Genomic DNA, 18,602 nt, shown 5'->3' with positions numbered 1-18,602 from the left:
GCGTCGCAGAGCGCGAGGCGGCGCTATAAAAGCGACTTTATGTATGTATGTAAAATTATGATACTGTTATTTTTTCTCGTGGACGATGAGGATTTCACGGTTATATATTTAGCAGTCCTTTAAGTTGTGAAATTTTGTAAAGATGATCTTAAATTGAGGAAAACTGAAGAAAAGAAAGAAGAGGAAAAACTGAATCAAATTAGTACTCACGTGGTGTGGTATTTTTTATGTACAAAACAACACGCGTAACTCAAAAATGGATGTTCTGGCATTCGAACGTGCCGCTGAAATGTAGACTAAAATCTCAATGATCATTAGTCCTTTAATAATTCAGGTAGGGTTGCCCTCGTTAGCGACCGTCAGTGAGACTATCATGGAGGAGATTTTGAATAAAATAGCCGGCTGTAAGATGGTCTATTATTGATCTCAACGGAAGGCAAGCAGCAATATCTTATAAAACTTAACTCACTAAAAAATTCCGCGCAAAGATGTTCAGGACGTTTAAACAATAACATTTACAAACCGACCCGCGACAAACTTGAGAGACGAGCAATCAAAATTCTATTAATTTAAAGCTGGTAATGAAACACAAAGTTGGGCTTGTTGAATGAGTTACACACCGGAATAATTAAAACAGTCGTTGATGGCAGTGATTTTTCAGTTAATCACTATAATTTAGGTAAGCTTCATCGTTACAACTGGAGCTCACGCCTTTCCGTTTTCTTACTGGAATGCTTATGCATGGAGTTCATGCCGTGTGTGTGTTAGTTGAGCGTCATTTCAATTAAATTTTCTCCGAATAACTATGCATCGAAGCATGTTGTGTGGGATGTGGCCTGCATGTGGCAGTCTAATCACCCGATTGGGAGAACAGATCATGTTGAAAGATCCAGCCTTCCGTGATTTTTCCATTTAATTTGGGACAAGATTTATTTTGCGACGAAATAAGCAGCCGAGTTTTAATTTTGTCACCGGTAATGAAGTTAAAAGGGAGGCACGGTGAAGTGTAAGAAACGGGCTCGTTCATGATTTTTGTAAAGTAAAGAAAGATAAGCTCCTTTTTTTAACCCTGTTTCAGAGCGTAAACAGAAAATGCGATTTTGACCGGTCATGTATTTCAAATAGCCTTTCTGGCAGCCTATTACAATTGGCCTTGTATAGATTCAGCTAGGTGAGCATATTCAAAGGAAAGAAATGAACAATTTATATTTTTCGGAAAAAAATTATTACTTTGTAGCATTAAAAAATATGACACAAAAACAAAAATCTTATGGAAGTAAACTATTGGTCCATCGAGCGCCGCCGCCGCTTCCTTGTTTCGCTATTTTCACCCGAATTAAGTAATTATATTCATCAGCACCGAACATATCCTGTTAAGAGAAGAAAGGAGTGTCCAAAACACTTATTTTTTTGTTCTGAATTTTTGAGGATTAAAATTACACTCTGTAGTTAAAGATAGCTCAATTTTTGAGCGAACATCGATTTTTTTAAGGAGAATTATGGTCTGGCAAACACTGTTTAGCTTGGGGAATCCGCACGCACTTTTTTAAACGACTCAATATTCCCGCTTTAAAAACCAATCCGGTTGGCTCGGAAATGCGTGTTCATCGTAGCATGCAGCGACCTATATGCGGACTGAAACATCAATAATTATCGCGGAGCTAAATAATTCATTCTGCGTGGGATATCCTCGTTAGTGACTGATAGCGACAGTCCCTTTAGAATGAGGTTGAGCAGAGCAGTTGGATATGGAGACAGCTTAGTTATGCCTATACAGATCTGGGCAGCCCCCTTCTTTGCTCAGGATTTTGCTTAGGGTAAGTCGTAGGTCCTTACTTTCACCTAACTATCCGATAATTTAATACCTCAAATATAAACTCCGTTGTATTTTTTTTTATTCCGTTTTTTATTTTTTATTTTTTTTTAACGTTGCTGGTACCCGTAAACTAAACGATAGCCGATATTTTTTAAACAAAATTATAAAAAAAATTCGCGAGCGAACAGAGCGAACAGGTGCATGAGAAAGCTGCACGGGAACAAAATTAAAGCTCATACCCGAAAAACCATAAGTTACACACTGCCGCTCTAAGGAAGAACGCCGTGTGAACATTCGAGAGTTGCCAAATTTCATTTGATAAAACATGTACTTTAGACAACATTCACGCATATCCTTCCTTGAAATATTCAGATATTTTAGATTAACTTCCGTTCAAAATTATCTGAGATTTCTGGAAAAATAACATTCACAATTATTCCAGTAATTTTGGTTTTTATTGGAGGAAACTTGGTAACGTTTGGAGGCTCATACGGCGTTCTTCCTTACCACGGCTGAGCACACGAACAACGAAAGTACACTGTTGTCGTTTGGTGGTGGTACGTTGTCGTCGCCGTCACTGTTGCGTGGCATGCTCAGCGATGAATCGATCGATCTATCATTTAAACCCGTTGAATTAGATCGATTATCGAAAATCGATTCTTTACCATTGCTGAGAATTGGGAACTTTCGATTATTTACTCTTCACCAATGGCGAGGCGTGAATGATCGATTATCGATATTCTCCCATTTGAAGCTATAATGAAGAATCGATTAGTGAGGTGTTCGTTGCGAACACCCTGTTTATCGATCCTTTTCCACAGGTTTCAATGGCAGATCAATCGATAAATCGAAAAGCACGCCACGCCACTGCTCTTCACCACTGGTCATCTTTGTTTTGGCAATGAATCACGCGGAGATTTCGCCGCAATGAGCAACCCCATGAGCAAAGGAACCAATTAAAGAGATTCCTCTCGGAGAAGCGGAAGGGTGGAAAAAAATAAGTATTCTTTAGAATCGAATGCAACAAAGATCGGCGTCGATAAGGCGCTACAGCGGGCCGAATATGCTTTTCATTTCAATAAAAAAGGGGCCGCAACGAAATCTCGGGCGTTTTATTTCTTAAGCGCAATTGTAAGAATCGGGAGCACCCCATATAGGATTTCGCGATCCCCTCCGCCTCGCGTATAATAAACAGTTTAGCATAAACATATTGACTTTGGCGCGACGGGGTGATCAAATTTTATTCCGAGTCGTACAAAAACATGAGTGGCCTTCGTAGTGTAAGAAGTGGTCGCGCTTTTGTCCACTCGCATTCGCAGCTTTGTGCATCGATAACTTCTCAGCGCGGCTCACAGTGGGCTCATTCGTAACACACCCCCGCACTGGAAATAAAAACACATTGGAACTAGAGTCCAGACTCTTAAAAACATCGATAAGAAAAAATACTCTTGATTCAATCAGATTTAAGCTTAAATCAAGTACCAAGCCTCTTAATTTGAGTGGATTTCCTTTTGATGTAAGCTTAAATCTGCTTGAATCAAGAGTCCTTTTTCTTGTCAATGTCTTCAAGAGTCTGGACTCTAGATCCAATGTGTTTTTTTTTTTTTTTTTTTTCCAGTGCGCCAAGGAAAAGCAGTTCAGGTAAAGATCAGGCATTCGGAGAAAATCAAGGAAACTTTGGTTCGATTCAATCGAAGAGGTCAGTTTTCGGCTCCAAGCTTCGGTCCTTGAAACCGGAAAGCGTTTTCTGGACTTACCGGCTCATGTGTGGCGATCCGTGCAAGATACATACGCATAGAGTTTTCCCCATTTAAACGCATGTAAATCAATCGAACATATCGAGGCAAGATGTTTTACCTGGAACCAATATTTAAAACGGGTTTCAGTAAGGAAAACATGTCTGTCATCTCCACTGATCACTCGACACTGACTGCAATCCAAAACGGATGAATTAACCATGGATTGTGGTCATCTAAAAGAAAGTGTGCGGGCTGTAGCGGATGTAATGCTAATCAACTTAGTTATTTTAGGCTTTATGGGACTACCCGATTTGAAGATGAAAAAAAAATGTGAGCGTTGCAGGTAGACGACTTAAAATGACTGAAAATGTGGTCTTATTTGCATCTGACGCTGTCATTATCACTGGAGTTAGGTTCAAAGCCCATTTTGCGCGATATATATGGGTGGGGAAAAAATCAGACTAGTTCTTATTTACGTCAAGGTTGGCAACAAATGCAGTAAGTGAAATTTGATCGATAAGATTTGACTTTAAGTTGACCCAAAAGTTGATTTTAACCCATCTTTCCCGAACAGTGCCGACCTGTTGACCCACTGAGCGCTTTTTTGCTCGCCCCCTCAAATGACGCAACTTGGACCATTTGAAACTTTGGGGTGAGGATTCCAAACAGGACCATTCATTAGTGACCTATTTATATACGTGAGGTCACGTCTCCCTCGCTTATATAGAGGGGATTTGTCCCCCTCCCCCTCTGGCCATAGTCCTTTCGATGCCGTTTTAAAAGGGAATTACGGGGCTAAGTGTTGATAAGCGTTGGGTCTTGTTTAGTCGATGACCCGTGAACCTATAGACGACGAGACGATTCCGTCTATGGTTGCAGACCTCCTAAAACACTTGGTCATTCATTAGCGCGTTAATTATTCGCACCGCCTGGCGCTATTTCGTGTATCTCGTTTAGCTTACCAGCGCGGCGTTAGAATGATATTGACCCCTCGGCGCTGTCTCTGAAGTTCTTTAGAGTCCGAACTACCTAGGGTTTTAGCCATCGCTTAGTCAATGAGCTGTGAAGTTTAAGGGTAGGTGGCGTTTCTTGCATCTTAAAATATGATTGTCTAAACGGTCTCTCCACCAACATCCAATAAATTACTTGTTCATTGTTCCTTTAGAGTGCGGCTTAAAGTTTCGCACATTCGAGGAAACATGTTAGTTTTTCTAGAAAGCATGCGCGTTAAAAGTCAATTTACATCAATCATAGTGAAACAATGAGCAGACTCTTAGACACACACTTAAAGAAGAAAAAATGATATTTCTGCCGTCAAGAAATATTTTTCCTTGAATACAGAATGATTCAGCCTACTTTTAACGGTTTTTTTTTTTTTTTTTTGCTTAACTCAATCATTTTTTTTCTTGATCATGGAAAAATTCAGCCTTAATCTATGTAAATAAAAAATTCCTGGCGGCTAATTCCAAATCACTCTAATTCCTGGTAGCTAATTACTTAAGTCAAGCACTTGATTATCAAGTGAATGTAAACAATAACCATAGTCATTTCTCAGCCCCATTTTGAGAAATGTTTTAAAATTTTTAAAAGTCATTGAGAGTCATTTAAAAATATTCCTTAAAAATTTTGTAAGAAACAATTTTCAAATATTTTGATTTTATTTTCGTCCATCGATGTAAACATTTTTGCTGCATTTGAAAAAAGTTTACCCGAACTATGAATTCCTAAGTTGTTTCTTAAAATTGCCTAAAAACATAATTTAATTTTTTCCCAATAATGTATTCCTCAACAAATAAAATGAAAAGTTTCTTAAACAAACTTGTGTTTTGGCGTGATATTAAGGTCTGTTCAATAATTTAAAGATAATTTTCCTGCAAACCCATTTCATGCATTTGGGATTAGATCCAAACATGAACTGAAACTATAGGTAAATATACTATGCCAGAATCCATCCTTATTTGGATCAGAATTTAACTTAACAAGAAGGAGACCCAGTGGAGGATCATCAATAATTAGAGTGTGTAAAGATTACGAATTTGTTGTGAAAGGGTTCGTTTTAACGACTCCTAAATCCAGTGGCGAGGTGTGAATAATCGATTATCGACATTTCCCCATTTGCAACTATGGCAAAGAATCGATCATAAAGGTGTTCGTTGCAAACACCCTGTTTATCGATCTTATTCCATAGGTTTAAATGGTAGATCGATTCAGCGATTTATCCACTGCTTACATCTTCCGCGTCCCTGCGCGTTCTTAAAATAATATCGTCGCTTGAGAGTTGGTGGCATCAATTAAAGTCAGATTGTAAGGACGGAAGAGATCGTAAAACTCATCATACATGTGTTTCAACACGCAGATTATGGCTTTTTCTAACCTCAAAATGGATCTGAAAGATAAACAAAACAATAAAGTGAGTGCCTATAACACCACGTTTATCATTAGCCTCGTCGAAGACTTGTCATAGCTCAGACTCCTGCTATTCGATGGGAATATTATCAATTATTTTTTATGGGACGCGTCACATCAATGAGATAATGCATGTTGAAATTCCCCATATTTTTGGCTTACTTCTAAGAACACACAAAAAAGAAGGGAGGAAAGGAAAAGGAAATTACTCCGCTTATTCAAGTTACATCGGAAGTCAATCCGGTCGGTAGCGATTCTTGTAAGTTGGCAACTCTGATAAACCTCCATTTAACTCCATCATAAATAATCAATTAAATTACTTAAATATCGAACTTCCGACTACCGTTTTTGTCCTGGGCTAAACCGATTTCAATATCGAACTTACGACTACCTTTTTTGTCCTAGGCTAAACCGATTGCCAGCAACGACAAAACGTGCCTAGATGCCAAAAACTTAAAACATCATAATACAGACTACGCTGTTTGTACGTCTCGAAGTATCAAGACATTGCTGATGTTTTCAAGGAGATTTTCGTGATTTCTAGGCGTAGAAAGTATAATTAGTTGGCTGCGCTTCTTGTGTATGTTGCAGGCAGTCAGCAAAAACTGGCATTTTGTGAAGTGCAACTATTCGCATTGACGCAGTAAAGGTTTTATCAATAAAACTTTGGAGGGATGACCACGGTTTGGCGCGCCTTCAAATGTCCGTGATACTCTCCACATTGCGAGGCAGTTAATTTAGTTGCCTATATGAACTTAATCCAACTACGGTCGCTGCTTTCATTACAAGTACTCACTAGTGCGCTAGCTGGTACTATGTATTCAAGAGAAAGATTAAATCTAGTTTACTTCCTAGTGCTATAATCAGTACTTTCCATCATCCCTCTTTCCCTCTGAATTTTTACAGTGTTTTATTCAGGACAAATAGATTGAAATGTGTTAGTTGCCTGCGAAGTGTATCACAAACCGTCGTTTCCCAGACGAAGGAAGGTAACTCCATTCCAAAGTTGCAAACTTGGCTTAAACAATTTAATTTGTTACAAAAGTACCTGTCAAATGGTTGTCCACGACTTGTCTGATTCTCGCATGAGATCAGGAGAAAAATCAGTGAGATTTTCAATTCAAAATGCCTGAGATTCTCCTGGTAAAAATGCAATTTACGAGGGGAAATGTGGCAACAGTGAAATGTAGTTGCGTCTTTTCGTGCGGGAAACGACAAACATACTGCCGTGCTCAGAAAGAACGCCGTATGAACATTCGAAATCTGCCAAATTTCCCTGGATAAAACATGTATGTTTGACAACATTCACGCATATTCTTCCTCAAAACGTTCAGATATTTTAGATTAAATTGCATCCAAAATTGCATGAGAATTTTAGAAAATAATATTCGCAATTTTCCCAGTAAATTCGGTTTTTATCGGAGGGAACTTGGCAACGTCTGAAGGCACGTACGGCGTTCTTCCTCAGCACAGCAGCATTGTAGTTCAATCTAAGCAACATTGGAATGTTTGCGGTTCCTTATTGCAAAACGTAGTTCAGGTGCGAATAGAATCCCTGCATGCGCCATTGGGAGGGCCGCGCCTTAATCTCGGCGTGGAAACCGGGATAAAGTTGGAGTCAAGTCACGGGAAGCCAGGAGTGTTAGCTGGATGCATTGGTATGCTCCGGGCGCATTAGCCGGCTGGATATCCAGGGCCGCCAGGGGACGATCAGGGGCAAGAAAGCCTTTGAATCCTTTATCGTGATTCCTTCCCAACTTCCTCCCTTTGACCCGTTAAGAATTCGAGTCGCTCTCCTCTTCCGGAATGGAGCCCACAGCCCCGGCCCCGAACTTGCTAGCCCTTAATGCCGACGCAGATTCTTTCCTCTGTCGTGCTCTTCCTTCCTGCCCTAACTCACTTCCTTCGGAAATCGCCCCCGCCTTACCCCGCCCCTCTTGCCCCATCCTCCTCCCCGTGCCACCACCCGTCTCGCCGGCAATAACCTCAGCATCGCACGGCCGTGCTAAATGTCGTATGAGCCTTTAGACTTATCAAATCTCCTTCGATAACATATTTATTTTCGAGGAATGTTACGTATATTTTGCCGTAACATTTTCAGATATCATTCAGTAAATTGCGGACAAAATTGTCTGAAAAAAATCGGAAGAAAACTATTTAGAGTTTTCCCGGTAAATTCGGTTTTCATCGACGAAGATGTGGCATCGTCTGAAGGTTCATACGACGTTGTTCCTTCGCACTGCAGCATATACTTTGGGATCTTACTTAATCTGTATCGTGGCTTTTCGCTCAACCAGCGCCCTTTCACTTTCGCACTAGCACTTAGCCGCTGGTTACGTCGCTGCTTATGAAATTCGGTCGTTAATGTGAAACATTGCATTTGAATGAAATGTTTTACGATCGTAAATTGTGCATAGGGTTGATACGCAAAAAAAAATCGACTAGACACAGTTTCTTTCTTACTTTTTTTCCGTACTGTCTGACAGTCTTTGCTCATAGTGCCTCAAAACTGCTTCCTTGTCAGTAAAAAATAATGGTATCCATCACAGATTGAAATCAATTACGCGCATAACAGAGGAAATTTTTATCTTTGACTCATCTTTTGCATCTTTGAGTACTTGGAATCAGTGTCAACTAGCTTTGAAAGACATTCAAATTTCACATAGCTAGTTGATGCTGTCATTTTGAAAACATACTTCTCAGCATGGCTTTAGAGGCCGAATACTTTTCTCATTTAAAAACCCTGTCCTATCAACAGTGCAGGTGCGTGAATTAGTGAGTAAATGTGATTGCTCCAGATGATGAAAAATATTGACACATACGTAAGCCTTCAACGTGAAAAGATACTTCCTAACGTAGCTGTGGAGGCCGAATAGTTATTTTTTAAGACCCAAACAAGAATGTTACAGCACGAATATCAGGGCCGGATTTAGGGGTTGGCCACATGAGCCGCGGCCCATGGCGGCATATTTTGTAATTTTTCAAATGTATAGCTGTAGAGAAAAATCGGATTCAGAAAAAAATTACAAACGAGAAAAGGTGACAAAATCTCTCACTTCCTTTGAGTATATCTTTAATTTTATTGTCTCTCTGTGATACAATAGACAGCATCTTCAATTAGTCGAGTTAAGACTACGAGAGAAACCGAACACTGAATTTGGCATGGAACGGCGCGGCGCAGAGAGCAATGATGACGAGAACTTGAGATAAAAAGGAGAAACCCTCAGCACGGCGCGGCGGTTGGCATGTAACACATAATAGCGCCTACAAGACTGCATGAATACTTCGCGCATTGCGTCAAAGACAGTGCGGTCAGCAGCGGGCGGCGTGAAACGCATAGCGCCCACAAGACTGCATGAATACTTCACGCATTGCGCCTAACGCACAGCGCAGTCGCCGGTTCGCGTAGCGCCTACAAGAGTGCACGAATACTTCACGCATTGCGCCTAATACAGTGCGTGCGCGTAGAGCAGAGGTCGGCGTGAAACGAATAGCGCATACAAGACTTTAGAAATACTTCAAGCATTGCGCCAAACACAGTGCGGTTAGCGCGGCGCGGCGGCGGAAGTTAAAATTATTAAACCACGTTTATGTTTGTTCTTACATAATTTTCGCGTTCGTTTCATATAAATAGAAGGCCCTGTCCACACAGAGATAGGTTTACGGAACTTAACTTTCGCGCCAAGTTCCGTGAACTTTTTCTGTAGTGTTGACAGGGCTTTCGCAAAAAATGTGTCCAACACGAGTAAACGCGTCTTATACACCCCTCCCCTTCCGGCACGTTCACTTGATAGTTTTTATTGATGCTTCAAAACGAATGAGAAGGGGGCGGCAAGTAAGTCAATTCGGCCCTGACGTATATTAGAGAAAAATATGGTTGCTTGCTTCACATAATTCTTTGATGCAGAGTAACTCCACATATGAAACGCGTTCATTGTAAATGATACTTCCTAGCTTGGCCTCAAAAGCTGAATAGTTGCATCATTTAAAAATCCCAATCAACAGCTTAGCAGTGTGAATTTATGACCTGATTAATATTAGGAGCCTTTCAATGACGTTGACATCAAACAAAAGCGTAAGTCGTTAGACTTGGTCATAATAATGTACGAATATTTTCGTCAAGATCGCAAGGGCACGCACTCAGTATAAACTAGAAATAATGCAACGACAAGTCCGTATTTATGGAAACGGATTGCCTGTCGCGTTATCATTCCAATTTATATTCATTAAATGTAATACAAGATTTCGAGACATTGACGAAAAAATACAAGCATTTAGCTTTAATTGTTTGTTTTTGATCGATTCAGTAAATCATCTGCATTTTTCCCTTAACAACTATTCCTCCCTTTTGCAACAAACGAAGAGCACCCTGCCTGCGATGTCAATATCCGCACACGGCAAAACACAATGTTACAATGATGGCTCATTTTTTACCACCAAAAATGGGCATCGGTCGACCCGGAAATCAAAGGGGAGGCGTTGAAGTCACCGCTCTGCTGAAGTAAGGGTGTGACTCAGTTATCACGTGAGACCTGGAGAGCGTGGAGTTCTACGTAAGTCAGGGCTCATCTCTAAGTGTAATAGGAATGTGTATCCTTCCATTGATGAAGTCTCGTGCATCCTCATTCCTCATCGACCAGAATTTGAAGTAAATGACTCGACACTGCGAACCATGTTTGTACTTTTCGGGTGAAATGACGCGACAACGAAAAAAAGGGTTGAGAGCCGGGCCAGTATTGAGGAGAGGGTAGGAACATGCGCATTCTAGGTTGGACTACAAAACAACGGATATTAGCGGTAATGAGATGTTACGCGCGTCCAGATGATAGAGTGACTGTCAACTGTGTTCTCGCACTTGAATGAAAGGGAACTCCATAAAAGCAGGGCTGAAATCATATTTGTATGACACAAACTGATTGCAGTGGACGCACGGGTCATAAGACAGTATGTTGGAGTTTTTAGCCAACGGGCGTTAAGCCTGAATTCCTGAAAGCGAAGTTCCTGAAGGGTCGTAACTAGTGTTGCACCAACCAGCATATTTCTTTGAGGGAAACTTGGGCTCATATGAGCTTTTCCCCTCTGTATTGAGACTGCAGCTGGCAGCTGAACTTTTAACGCACGTTGGCTAAAAAACTCCAACATACTATATTAGTATGAATGAAAATTTTCTTCCATACATCTGATCCGTCAAAAAAACTGCTTATTTTTTTTTAAATTAACCGGGGTATTTGAGAGGATAGAAGGCTAGAGAGATAGATGCACTTCGAACTTCATTTCTGGTGAGATTTCTAACAATGTTCTTTTCTCCGTACGGATTTCACCTGTGCTCAAACTTTGCCTTATAGTTAACTTATTCCAATGCAAAGCCTTTGCGCGAACACATTTCGAAAAGTTCAAGGAACCGCATTTAGGAGCGGGCGCGGAACAACCAGTCACGGCGAATTACCGACCCCGGTTAAACCGCAGGATCCGGATTTGAAGTACTCGAATTCGGCCGAAACTTGGTCTTGGCGGCCGCACCGGGCGAGGGGAGGGGAGGGCTGGGATGGAGACCGAGCTTAGTTGCGCCCGGGACTTACGTAATTAAGGAACAATTAGGTCTCCTGCTGAGAGTGAAAATTGGTGTTGCAGAAAATCGAGAAGTGTTCTCGAAGGAGGACCACTGCGGTAGCCGAGCGTCGGGCGAGGGGGAGCTCCGACAATAGGAGGGAGAATTCGCGGGGATGCGACTACCGACTAGACGCCGGATTACAGGGGAGGTTTTCAACTTCATTAAAGTCGCTTGCGATGCTTCGCTCGCAGCTGGATTACGCGTGCATGTACCCGCAGTAACCATGTATTTTCCGTCTTTCCTCGTTTTATGAAGCCAGTCCCTTTCTATCTGCTGCGGGTGTGCCCGTGGCTCGACGTCTCTTTAAGATTCTCGAAATTGCTCCCCGTGTGGTTTAATATTGAGTTTCCTGCTCAAAATCCGACTATTTTGAACAATCTATTCCATAATATGTGTTGATCCTTCGTTTCCACACAACGAACAAAATTCGCAAAGGAAAGGTGTTATTAGAAGCTCATGTTGCGGCTTCGCAAAGGATTTTTGCAATAGTTATTCTTCAGCTGATTTCAAAATTCAATGCATATACTCAATAAAAAATCTGGTCTTAAGCGAGCCTGACGAATCCTTGCAGTGGGATATATTGCTGCTGTCATGGGTTTGAAACCCGATAATGGTCATTGTTCATGACAGTTTTTAGTCTAATGTTATTTTTGGCCAGAGCGCTGCAATCAGGCTATTAGACTCGGATATGTCGTAGCAGGCCAATCAACCTTGGTAAAACCATGAAAAGTAGCCATTTTCGACTTTCATACCTCCTGTGTTGACGTCATTATCTGGCTTTACCATTACGAGGCTGAAACCAATTATTTTTGTTTATTGAGAACTTTCTACTGTCAAAACATACTGAATTGCCTAAAATTCAGCGTTGAACCGATTTCAGTCTCGAACGAAGTGTGGCGATTTTGCCTCTTAATGATACTCTTCCTCTAAATGAAGTAGAAATAAGCTGTTCCGAAAAGAAATAAAATAAAACATGAACCGACAGTTGCGCCATCGCAAATGAAGATTAACATTTTTTGAATTCAACCATCAATATGTGCCCTCCAACTTGGTGAGCACACAAAATAGATAAAGTTTTATATTCTCGCGAAGAGGAGAGTTCCCTGAATTTTTCACAAATTCAGGCGAAGAGCGCGAAGCGGCAGTGCGGAAAAAATAAAGAGATAGGGGTAGAGCACATGTCGCCGAACCGGAGGGCAGGGGCGAAAATGTCTATCCAGGGAAATCTCGCACCTATCTAAAATGCTTGACACATTTTACCGCGACGATGGGCGAGCATCATTTCGTGTCATTTCGCCGGATCCTCGCCGCTATTTATGCTAATACGTTTGAGGTCTCATTTTATTTAAATCACTCGACTGCGTGCTGCGTGCTGCCGAATAACGGGGCGTAATTTATCAAACTCTAGGTAGATAATGGCGGGGCGCAGTTGATTTTTTCCTCCCCTCCCGTTCGCGTATGCGTGTGTCTGTGTCTGTCTCCCGACGGAACAAAAAGATTCACACATCTTCGTGTTTTTTTTTCGCTCTCCAGGGCCGTGCTCCTTGCGGAGATGATTGTTTCTGATAAGCGTTTGATTATTTTTTTACGCGGCGAGGCGGGGCGCTCCTAATCCTTTGAGCCAAGCACGAATCTATTGTCGCGCCTTTTATCAACTCCACCGGAATCAGGAATCGGGAATCGGAACGTCGATTCGTGCCTCAACTTCGTCAGCCTCGTGCTCGCTTCCAAGTTGGAGTGAGGAAACTCATTTCAGCCACGGCAATGTCAAGTTGAAGGGGATGTGCTTGACGTCGTTAAGAAAACCAGTCATATAGGGGTCCTTCAAATATTTTGTAAGCCATTTTGTGTGAAAAGGTAGGGAGGGGTGTCTGAGTAGGCCTCCTCGTCTTACGTGGAGTGGAGGAGGTCAAGTTCAGCTTTACGTGAATCCATAAAAAAAAAAAAAAAAAAAAAAAAAAAAAAAAAAAAAATCAGGTACCTCAATAAAAATAATTTTTTTCAGATATTTTTCAGGATTTTTCGTCCCTCTCTGAACTAGATTAAGAAAAGTGGGGGTCAGAACTGTCTTACATGATTCAAAGTAACGTTGAGAGGTTGGCTGATTGGTGTCGTACAAAAAGAAGAGAGTGTCAAAAAGTCCTTCAAAATGCCTTACCTAATACTTGAGCGGCCTCCTCAACAAGAAAGAATAACATTTGAATAGACGTCATTCAACTGTCCACTCACGAAGGAAGAATCTCCGTGGGAAACCTCGACTTGAATCTTAAACTTTCGAGAGTTGTATTTTCTCTGTTCGATTTAACTCATTTGCGAATACGTCAGAATGCAATTAGTTTTTTTTTTTTTTTTTTTTTCAAATTTTCAATAGTATTGTGAGGAAAGCTTTTGATGCATAGCGACTTAAAGGTTTGGTTTGTGGCAAAGTTTACGGAAGTTTGCAGCAAAATACTTCTCCAAGTTTACACCACGGATTCATTACATGAAGAAAGTCGAAGAGATCTTGGGGAGGCCACCCTCACATATTTTACCAGTCTTAGGTTACTATCCAGGGGGTGCGCCTCCTGATCGCTGTGCCGTCCAATTCCCCGAAGCGCTTCGCGCCTTAGGCGTTATGCGCTACGCGTTACTCTTATGATTTGATATTATAGGGTAAGAAGCCGAAAGCTCCGGGTGCTGCATAAGCCCGAGACTTTCGGCTTCTGAGCCCAGAACGCGGACGGTACGTGTATATAGCTTGTAAGTACGGCTTCTACGACCGGAGTTCTTTTTTCAGTGCACGTAGGACACAGTTATTCTTCGGTCCGATTATCAAATTATTTTTTCTAGACGGGAATCGAACGATTGACAGAGACCATCGAGTCATTTGGACTGCGAATCTTCCTCTCGACTCCCACAGTTTTCACGAACAATGCAAGGCCTCTTATTCCATAGCTCACGCGCGAAACTCCTTCTAGGTCCATTACTCTTCGCGAGAGGCTTTAATGAACTTGTAGAGGGCCCCTCGTTCACTTCCGAGAGTCGGGCCGGAGACGGAACATGTGAGATTGCGAGACGCGCTCCCCATAGGATACGTGTTACGAGTTTGACGAGAAAACTGCGAAATTGATATAAATGTTGCCGCCAGTAGAGTTGAAGGAGTCAAGGTTTATACGATTCGGATCTTGATTGATCGAGCGACGACTCCGGATGCTTAGACCCGAGGAGGGCTCGCGCAGGCTTGCCAAGTTGTCCTTCAAAATCGCCATTAAATTGGCTCGCTTATTTGGATAAGTTTAGACCTCCCCCCCCCCACCCTCATTTACATGTATCACATTTTTACATTTTTCTGCGTGTTTTACATTTTTTTTTTACATTTTCATACTTTTTTTTACATCATTTTACCTGTTATACATTTTTACATGAGGGGAGGTGGGGAGGAAACATTTATTTGAATATGAACCCGATTCGATTAAAATGTTCTTTCTGTCATCTAAAGCAGAGAAAAATTTCCCGATAGTTACCTAAAAAAGGGCTGCCGCGCCTGCTCTCAAAGAGAGTTAAATTCCTTCGTAACATTTAATTTCTAGAATTCCAAATTTCTATATCGTTGTGAGTATAACATAATAATTTCTCAGGACTAGGTATATTCGCTTTTTCTTTTTCCTTTTCTTTAAACTTATATACTCTGAAAAGGTTGATCCATGGTTTTTAGCTAGAATTCCAAATTTCTATATCGTTGTGAGCATAACATAATAATTTCTCAGGGCTATATTCGTTTTTTCTTTTTCTTTTTCTTTTTTTTAAACTTATATACTCAGAAAAGTTTGATCCATGGTTTTGAGACGAAATATAAGTCAAAGAGCTCCTGAACGTTTCCAACTAAATGATAGCAAAAGATAAGATTTCAAAATTAACTCTTGCATCAAAACCACCCTTTATGTATGAGGGAGTCAAGTCTCAAGTCGTGGCTTTGCTGAGTCTCCTCAGTCCTAGCGAAGAGCGCCTTTCCCGGAGCGACATGGCAAGGATGCACGCGCAGTGGTGAACAAGTTGCGGAATAGAGTCATTAATTTTATTTGGCAACCTTACGTCTTTATCGCGAGAGGCGCGTTTCGAAAATAGGAAAAAGGGCGATGGATATAAGTTGAAACTTTTCGAAGTGAAGCACCTAACTTAAATAGAGAAGGTTTAAGGGAAGAATGGAAATAAATGGTTCAAAAAAATTGAATATCATGCGATAGAAGTTGGGACGGTATGCAATGTAACGCCTCTATCCGTTGCAATTTGAGTCAGTTTGGCTTCAACATGATATATCGATGTTGTGAAGCGCAAAATACGTGCACGTAGGTGCCGATTGCGAAGATTGAAACTCTTCGCTGTTATACGTTATTTTTTAAAAACCAACCGACCAATGGACGAATTGGACGTATTTCTACCAAACAAACCTATGTGGAGGTGAGAAATATGGGGTGTGCTCGTTAGTTCTCTGGCCGTAAGAGCGAATGAGAATAATAAAGCGCCAGTGACGTCAGCGGCAACGAACGAGGGTGGGCGCGGGGGCGCGGCGGCGGGGACATCGTCGTCGCGGCACTTTAACTCATGAGCCTTGTCCACAACGCTCTCTTGCCATGCCCGCGGCTCATGAGTTCCGCCTTCAGTAGACATATAGGTCTGTCTGATAGAATGTAATATCCCGCTTTTCCAATTCTTCAAAAGGAATCACGCCCACTTTTACATTGCCTCTTATGCAGCTTTCTAGAGCACACCCCATATTTCTCACCTGCACATAGGTCTGTTTGGTAGAAATACGTCCAATTGTTCTAAATTTCATAGAGTATTCTACACGGCATGAGGAAACATTAGAAATTCCAAGAGATAATTGTTGGTTTTCCTCCAAAAAGAAAATTAATAAAATGTGACAAGACATCTGCGCATATTATCAATGCGACTTTTGTAACATATACATATACGTAGCTTTTGGTCTCACCGTTTCAATTATATATCAGCAAATTGCTATCGGCTTAAGATTCTCAAAAAGTTAAATGAACATCTGAGTAGTAAGCAAGCTGTAAAAAGGAAAAAATCATCTTTATATTGCCGTGATGGCGAAGAGAGCAGTAAGTGCATGCTGGGATGAACCTCGAGACACATAAAAGCATGTGCTAGCCATGGCTCATACAGAAATGCACTTACCGCTCTCTTCGATGTCACGGCAGTATAGAACAAATATAAAATCGACGCCTTATTACTTGGTGACGTAATTTTAATCTATCATATGAAAGCCAAACGTCCGTACCTCCTCTCAGCCGTGAGATACTTAACAAACATGTACTAAATAATTATGACCATTAGAGAAATATTTATTGTAGAATAAACAGAATGTTTTACGATAGGTTGTTTGATTTGAACAAGTTGCAAAGTTCAACAACTCCAGAATTTTTAAGCTCAGAAAAGAAGTCACATACCCTAGCTTGAATAACTTACGAAAAATTAAGATATCTTACATTACCGTAACGAGAAAAAAACAAATCAAAATCCAGAAGGATTTGGAGTATAGAGGGAAAAGTTCGGGGGAAGAACGCGCAACAGAATGTCATTCAAAAGCCGCATTATCCTCGACTACGAGAGTAAAAGTAGAAATAAGCGAATACCCCGCAACAAAAGGAGTTCGATGATACGGAAAAAGAGGGGGACCGTAGAGGAGCGACAAAGAAAACGAAGTTAAAGAGTAAGTTGAGGAAAATCAAAAACCGTCTCCTTCGCGGACGATAAGCTAAAAAAATAGACCGTCGACAACCGGAAGAGGGGGAGGGGAACAAAATCCGGCTTTGCAATACATTTGGAATATACACTATTGTTAACTTTTTTGCTTTTTCAAAGGACACCCCCCCCCCCCCCGTTTCTTTTTGTGTACTTTTCGTTTTTTTCTTTTTTTCTCTTTTAAAGGATCAAACACAGCTTTCATACCGCCCTCGCCATAACGTTCGAAAAGATACTTACTTTTCCCCGTAAACGTAACAGTTTTGAGCATGGAATGACTATCTATCTCTCGCATGAGCCTCCTATCTTAGGACCGTGTTTATACATATAGTCACTCTTTGAACAGCTCCTATCCTTCAGAAGGTATCACACTATTTACATTGTAATTGAGGGAGGTTTAAGGAGATATTTAGTATAAGCTGTTTGGGGGTCAATCTTCACCAACCTTGAGTAAAATTCAACAGAACAACTTTGGATATATTTTTGCAAGCGATAGCAATAATTTGATATTAAGGAAATAGGGGATACGAAAGTTAAGTTGATGTCGCAGCAAGAAAAGTTAAGATGGGGTAGGGAATAAGATAACTCCACTAACCTTAGAAGGACAGGTTCTGCATCATTCTGCGCAAAAACACCCAAAAATTCGAACATTTATCCGCTGGAACCGATTGAAAGTTCGAGGACCGAAAATGGATGATTCAAGTCCCGTAATATTTACGAACCGATCGTTGGATATCACGCCCATCAAAGTTTCGCTTTGATAAATGGTCCGATCAATATGGATCACCAAATGTCTGGTTCATAGGATCGAACTTTTATTTGGTGTGTTTTTTTTTTTTTTTTTAATTTTCTAAACATTATAAAATTTTTGTCATTATACGTGTGAATTGTTTGTAGCAGGAAATCATTGTGCGCCCTTGAAAGGATCTATTTCCAAATTAGCGCAGTTGTATTAGACCAGAATTTCCACATAATGCTCTCTGCGAGAAAAAGAAGGTTGAATCCTTTCCGATCTCATCACAAACCCGAAAGTAGTTGACTTTTGTGACGTCATCCGGGCTCCGAGGGAGCTTTGAGGGTGCAGGGCAAAGAGCTCCCGCAAGGGGTCATTTCGAAATGGACGCTCATCGATGTCTCACAACTAATTACCTCGAAAAACTACTCACATAAAGTGATCTACGGCCCCCTCCCCACTGTACTTCGACCCTCAATTTTTCTAATATAGATGAGTGATCAGTTCGAACACGCACAAGGATTCCCGGGAAAAAAACCGCAATTTACGATACCA

This window comes from Bemisia tabaci, chromosome 1 (genome assembly GCF_918797505.1).
Source record: "Bemisia tabaci chromosome 1, PGI_BMITA_v3".
Taxonomy (NCBI): domain Eukaryota; kingdom Metazoa; phylum Arthropoda; class Insecta; order Hemiptera; family Aleyrodidae; genus Bemisia; species Bemisia tabaci.
This window is presented reverse-complemented; position numbering follows the sequence as displayed.